Source organism: Triticum dicoccoides, chromosome 3B (genome assembly GCF_002162155.2).
Source record: "Triticum dicoccoides isolate Atlit2015 ecotype Zavitan chromosome 3B, WEW_v2.0, whole genome shotgun sequence".
NCBI lineage: Eukaryota > Viridiplantae > Streptophyta > Magnoliopsida > Poales > Poaceae > Triticum > Triticum dicoccoides.
In genome coordinates this window covers 766,417,778-766,425,593 of record NC_041385.1, presented here as the reverse complement: position 1 = coordinate 766,425,593, position 7,816 = coordinate 766,417,778, and positions in this window count along the sequence as shown.

Sequence of the window (7,816 nt, the reverse complement as noted above, 5' to 3'; positions counted from 1 at the left end):
GTACCCCTTGCACCCATATATACCTACGTACCCTTAAACTTCCAGAACAGAAGATAGATCGGGAGTTCCGCCACCGCAAGCCTTTGTAGCCACCAAAAACCAATCGGGACCCTGTTCCGGCACCCTGCCGGAGGGGGATCCCATCACCGGAGGCCATCTTCATCATCCCGGCGCTATCCATGACGAGGAGGGAGTAGTTCACCCTCGGGGCTGAGGGTATGTACCAGTAGCTATGTTTTTGATCTCTCTCTCATGTTCTCTCTCGTGTTCCATCTATGGCATGATCTTGATGTACCCCTAGCTTTGCTATTGTAGTTGGATCTAATGATGTTTCTCCCCCTCTACTCTCTTGTGATGAATTGAGTTTCCCCTTTGAAGTTATCTTATCGGATTGAGTCTTTATGAGAACACTTGATGTATGTCTTGCCGTGATTATCTGTGGTGACAATGGGTTATCATGTGCCACTTGATGTATGTTTTGGTGATCAACTTGCGGGTTTCGTGACATTGGGAACCTATGCATAGGGGTTGACACACGTTCTTGACTCCCCGGTAGTAGCTTTGGGGCTCTCTTTGAAGTACTTTTATGTTGAATAGATGAAACTGAGATTGTGTGATGCATATCGTATAATCATGCCCACGGATACTTGAGGTGACAATGGAGTATCTAGGTGATATTAGGGTTTTGGTTGATTTGTGTCTTAAGGTGTTATTCTAGTACGAACTCTTTTATAGATCAATCCGAAAGAATAGCTTTGAGGTGGTTTCGTACCCTACCATAATCTCTATGTTTGTTCTCCGCTATTAGTGGCTTTGGAGTGACTCTTCGTTGCATGTTGAGGGCTTGTTATATGATCTATCTATGTTATTATTGTTGAGAGAACTTGCACTAGTGAAAGTATGAACCCTAGGCCTTGTTTCTTATCATTGCAATACCGTTTACACTTACTTTTATCGCTTGCTACCTTGCTGTTTTTATAATTTCAGATTATAAAAACCTTTATCTACTATCTATTTTGCACTTGTATCACCATCTCTTCTCCGAACTAGTGCACCTATACAATTTGCCATTGTATTGGGTGTGTTGGGGACACAAGAGACTCTTTGTTATTTGGTTGCAGGGTTGTTTGAGAGAGACCATCTTCATCCTATGCCTCCTACGGATTGATAAACCTTAGGTCATCCACTTGAGGGAAATTTGCTACTGTCCTACAAACATGTGCACTTGCAGGCCCAACAACGTCTACAAGAAGAAGGTTGTGTAGTAGACATCAAGCTATTTTCTGGCGCCATTGCCGGGGAGGTGAGTGCTTGAAGGTATATCTTTAGATCTTGCCGGGGAGGTGTAGTAGACATCAATCTTTTTGTTTCTTGTTTTTATCACTAGTTTAGTTTATAAAAGAAAACTACAAAAAAATGGAGTTAAGTTTGTCTCATACGCTTCATCTTTTTTATATCTTTCGTGAGTATGATGGAAAAGAAAATTGTGCCAAAGTGTTAGAAAAAGAATGCATTAAATTGTTTGGCACTAAATCCTTGAATGATGAGCATGATTGCAATGTTGCTAGTACGAATTCTTTGAATATCCATGATGCTAATGATGATTGCACTAGTTATGATGAAAATATCTCTTATGAGCATGTCAACTTTTGTGGAGTGCATGTTTGCATGAACACACCAAATAGAGAAGATATTTATTGCAAGAGGCATAAGTACTTAGAAACCAAATTGTTGCAAGAAGAGCTAGATGAATGTGCTGAAAGATTCAATATTTTTCGCGCTCCTTGTGAACTTTGCAATGAACATGGTCATTTAAAGCTCCAATGCTATTTGTTTCATGATCAAGTCGTGTCCAAATATTGTGATAATTTGATTACCCTTGAGCATCATAAAGAGCTTAGCCTTCTTTTGGGTTATGAAGAAATGAAACGTATAACTGAGGGTATTCCAAAATTTAATCTTGATAAAATTCTTGATTTTGATCTAGAGAAAATTTATATGTATTGTGCGGAGAATTGCATTGAAAATCCTTATATTGCCAATTACCTAAAGAAAAGAAAGAAAATGGAAGATGATGAGAATACTAATGAAAGGGGAGAGGCTTCCCAATCTCCTCCTATTATTTCTTATGATGAATCAGGTAACGAGGATGAGCTTTCTATTCAACCAATCCCATCAATAAGGAGCTCAAAGAGGAAGGTTGAACCCACACATAATGTGAAGAAGAAAAAGAAAAGAAGTAGCAACAAAGGTAGAAAGGTATCCCTCCCAAATGATGTTGCTCCTACTACTCATTATGATGATGATAATTGCTATACTATTGGTGCTATCAATATTTTTAATGATGAGAGTGATTATGCTTATGATATGAAAGGGCCCAAGCTTGGGGAAGCTATGTTTGATTGGGATGAAATATTTGAGAATATATTTGCTGTAATTAATGTTTTTCCCAAGCTTGGGGATGCTTTGTTTAATGAAGATGATATTTTTAGCATCCCAAGTTTTGATATGCAAAGTTGTTATGATGATAACATGCCTCCTACCTATGATGATTATATTGATTAAAGTGGGTTCGGAAGAGAGTCAACTTTAGGAAGTAGTGATCCCACTATATTGGAGGACGTTGAATTTTATTGTGATGAACATGAAAGTGGATTTGGAAGAGTGTCAACTTTATTTAGTGATTCCACTATCTTGGGAGAGGTTTCAATCGATTATGATGAGAACGAAGTTGCTACTTATGATGATTATTGTGATGAAACTTATGCTATAAAATGTAGTGATGATTATATTTACATATCTTGTCATGATTATGATTACCCTTTTTCTGAACATTACTCTTTTAATGTGGAAACAATTTTTGGTGTTCAAGTCTTTTATGATACTCTCACTATTCCGAATGAGAAGAATTTTGCTTATGTGGAGAATAGTAAATTTTCTATGCTTGTAGATCATGAAAAGAATGATTTAGGTGCTGGTTATATTGTTGAATTCATTCATCATGCTACTGAAAATTATTATGAGGGAGGAACATATGCTCGTAGGAATTGCAATAATATCAAGTTTCCTCCCTATGTGCTTAAATTCTTGAAGCTATGCTTGTGTTACCTTCCTATGCTAGTTGATTCTTGTTCCCATAAGTTGTTTGCTCAAAAAATCCCTATGCATAGGAAGTGGGTTAGACTTAAATGTGCTAGTCATATTCTTCATGATGCTCTCTTTCTGTTTAAATTCTTATCTTTTATGTGAGCATCATTGTCATCATCATGCCTAGCTAGAAAGGCATTAAAGAAAATTGCTTCTTGGGAGACAACCCAATATTTACCCTTACTGTTTTTGTGTGTCCACGTGATTATGCCACTGTATTAATCATGTTTTATAGCTTTTGTTTCAATAAAGTGCGAAGTAGAACCTTTGGGAAGACTTGGGTGAAGTTTATGTGACCTTGCTGTGAAAAACAGAAACTTTAGCGCTCACGAGATTAGCTGCCATGTTTTCCTGGAGAGTGATTTTAGGTTGATTCTTTTTGAAGACGATTAATAGACAAATTGCTCAGGTCCAACAATTTATTTCATAATTTTTGGGGTTCCAGAAGTATACGTTTGATACAAATTACTACAGACTGTTCTGTTTTTGACAAATTCTGTTTTCTTGTGTTGTTTGCTTATTTTGATGGATCATGGATCTATGGCTAGTATTAAGTAGTATGAACCATGGAGAAGTTAGAATACAATAGATATTACACCGATATGAATTTAGAATGAGTTCATTACAGTACCTATGTCACGCCCAATATGCGATACTATCCTAAAGTGACTCGAAGGTCCCACCAAGGATAGAACTGCATATTGAAATGCTTTTGCAAGGTGGATATCATTACATCAACATTACATAATAGATAGGGATACATACAAGAGGCATACAATGCCACACGAATACAACATCATCATACATAAGAGCATCATCCGACTACGGATGAAACACAAACAGAAACTCAAACGACATCCACCCGACTAGCCCAGGCTGCCGACCTGGAACCTATTCCCTGATCGAAGAAGAAGCAGAAGAAGAACTCCAAAACAAGCAAACATCGCTCTCGCGTCATGATCATCGCATAACATGTACCTGCAACTGTTGTTGTAGTAATCTGTGAGCCACGAGGACTCAGCAATCCCATTACCATGGGTATCAAGACTAGCAAAGCTTAGTAGCAAAGGAAGGGGTAAAGTGGTGAGGTTGCAGCAGCGACTAAGCATATATGGTGGCTAACAGACGCAAATAAGAGCGAGAAGAGAGCAAGCGGAACGGTCGTGAAACTAGCAATGATCAAGAAGTGATCCTGAACTCCTACTTACGTCAAACATAACCCAAAGACCGGGTTCACTCCCCGGACTCCGCCGAGAAGAGACCATCACGGCTACACACGCGGTTGATGCGTTTTAATTCGGATCTGGTGTCAAGTTATCTACAACCGGACATTAACAAATTCCCATCTGCCTATAACCGCAGGCACGGATTTCGAAAGATTATACCCTGTAGGGGTGTCCCAACTTAGCCCATGATAAGCTCTGGCGATCAACGAAGGATATACCTTCTCCCAGGAAGACCCGATCAGACTCAGAATCCCGGTTTACAAGACATTTCGACAATGGTGAAACAAGACCAGCAAGACCGCCCGATGCGCCGACAATCCCGATAGGAGCTGCACATATCTCGTTCTCAGGGCAACACCGGATAAGCTAAGCGTACAGGTACCGACGTAACCCAAGTTGCCAAGGGATGGTCCCGCACAATGCTCTAGTTTGGACCAACACTTAGACAAGCATTGGCCCGGGGGGGCTAAAATAAGATGACCCTTGGGTTAATTACTCCCAAGGGAAATATAGGTGGTGGTGAGGCAAATGGTAAAACCAAGGTTGGTCCTTGCTGGAGGAGTTTTATTCAAAGCGAATTGTCAAGGGGGTCCCATAAATCACCCAACCGCGTAAGGAATGCAAAATCCGGGAACATAACACCGGTATGACGGAAACTAGGGCGGCAAGAGTGGAACAAAACACCAGGCATAAGGCCGAGACTTCCACCCTTTACCAAGTATATAGATGCATTAATAATATAAGAGATATTGTGATATCCCAACATAATCCTGTCCGCCATGGAGAAATCTTCAACTTCACCTGCAACTAACAACGCTATAAGAGGGCTGAGCCAAGCGGTAACATAGCCAAGCAATGGTTTGCTAGGAAGGGTGTCAAAGGTTAGAGGTTCATGGCAATTTGGGAGGCTTGATGAGCAAAAGATAGGTAACACAGCATAGCGATAGAATGAAGTAACTAGCATAGCAATGATAGTAGTGAGATCCACGGTAGCGGTCTTCTTGCCTGAAATCCTGCTAGGAAGAAGAACGAGTCCATGAAGAAGATGAAGCCACGAAGACGAACCAAGCGTAGTCGAACGAATCCCCACGATCGCAACGAAACAGGAACTATCGAAAGAAACACACAACATGGTAAACACACCACACATGAACATGACATGATGCACAACAATCATGATGCATGACATATCTAGATGAGGCTACTCATGGCAAGAGATGATGCAAACAAGAGCAACACATCAAGGCAAGTTTAAATGAGGCCGGGAGCAACATATAACAATTCCGGTAAGTCCTCATATGCAAATTTTGAAGTTGGTCCAGATCTGAATAAACCTTATGTTCGAGTTGTTAAATAGCAAGTTAAGATGCACAATGATGATCTACACGAGATTCTAGTCAAGTTACATATAAAGTTCATTTAATTCGGAGCTACGACCTAGAAGATATGAGCAAAACAAGTCAAACATGGCATTGATGCAAAATGCACCCAAACATCAAGCAAAACACCTCAAAACATGGATGCAACATGATAATATGAAACTACATGCAATTCTAAGCAAGTTTCATATAGATCACACTCAAAACGGAGCAACGGTGCAACACATACACTCCAAACAAGACATAACAACAATCTGCCCTAAACAGCAACTAGGCATATTGCAAGCATCAAAACAATATGCTACAGCAGCTCAACATAAGAACAAAAGACATGGGAATGATGTATAGGTAAAGCATAACAAAACATGAACACTGAGCTATCTCTAAAAATCACTAGAACATGCTCAAACACACTTGGCAAGATTGCAAGTAATATCAGTTTCAGACTTTGCAGAAATAATATCAGGTTGCAACGTTTAGAGCTATCAAACAACATGTTACAGGAACTTATCATGGCAAACAAAGGCACGGCATGAATCTACTAATTGCATAGAACAAAAGTCCTTTACTGACCATGAGCCAAAAAGGATCAGAAGATATGATGGCACCCATGTAAACATGGCAAGTTATGACAGATTCATACATGGCAGGAACAACTATAAGTAGGCATGTTGGTGAGCTTGTACAGCTCACCATAGAGCAATACATGGCATGGCAAGGCAACCAATAGTAAGAAGACATGTTTATGAAGCTAAGCATGGCAATAGCAAGTTCATAGGGTGCATGGATCACTAGCAAAACACATGGCAAAACTGATCTTAATGTTAACAGGCTGATAGCAACATTATTTAGCAATTTTGGAGCAAGGAAACAACAAGCTACAACAAGCTATAATTGCAACCAGAGGCATGGATGGATAGAGCATAACATGTAGAACAAAATACCCTTAGTGAACATCTCCAGATTATGCATAGAATGACTTGTAGCAGCAGGTTTACATAGCATCACGAAATAACAGATTCAGCCTAGCAAAACAGCAACAACAAGTACACTACTTAACAAGCTTGATTCACTCACCACAAGTCATTGCATGACAAGAGAAGCATAGCATCAGCAAGAAGACATGTTTATGAAACAAACCAAGGCAAGAACAAGTTTATAGCATGCAAGGATCAACTACAACAACCTTGGCAAAATTGAATAACATGTAAACAATCTGCCGGGAAACATTTTGTAGCAAAAGTAGAGCACGAAAATGACATGCTATACTACTCCATAATTGCAAACAGGGGCATGAATGGATAGAGGAAAACCATATGTTCAAAACACCCTTACTTAAGTATCTCAAAATAAGCATGGATCTCTCTGTAGCATCAAGTTTACATGGCATCAAAATAACAGCAGGACAGGGACTAAAATCAGCAACATCACGAAGTCTAGTTTGCATGCTTGTGCTAGTCACCACATTGATCACAAAAATACATGGCATACACCCCTGTAAAGATGGCATGACATAGTTCAAAACACATGTAGACATCAACCTCATAGGATGCACACATCAATCATGGCAAAAAAATGATAAATGAGCAAGTTCTGTTAACAGACAGCAGACAACATCATATAGCACTCTTGCAATGATGATTCAGGCATTAAGATGAGCTCAAACGAACATGGTGCAATGGAATGAAATGAAGTACTCGTTGAGACGAACAATTTGACATATTACACGCACGAAACGGAGCTACGAATGCAGAGATATGATGCGATGAACATGGCATGATAATGCTGTAGATCTCAGGGACTTAAGAAAAATTACCTCCGTGAAAAGTCAACGCGGGACGGGCTCGACCCGGGACGGAGGGATCCGGGCGTGGGGAGGCGTTTGGTAGGCGAGGTTGGTGGATCTGATCCCACCCCGGCCGGATCCGGCGACGACGGACTCCGGCGACGCGAACTCCTGCGAGGGGCGACGGGGCAGCTCCGGCGAGGGGCGAGGCACGGCAGGGCGGAGGGGCGGCACCGGCGATGACGGCGCGCAGCGGCGCGAGGCGCGGAAGCGCTCCG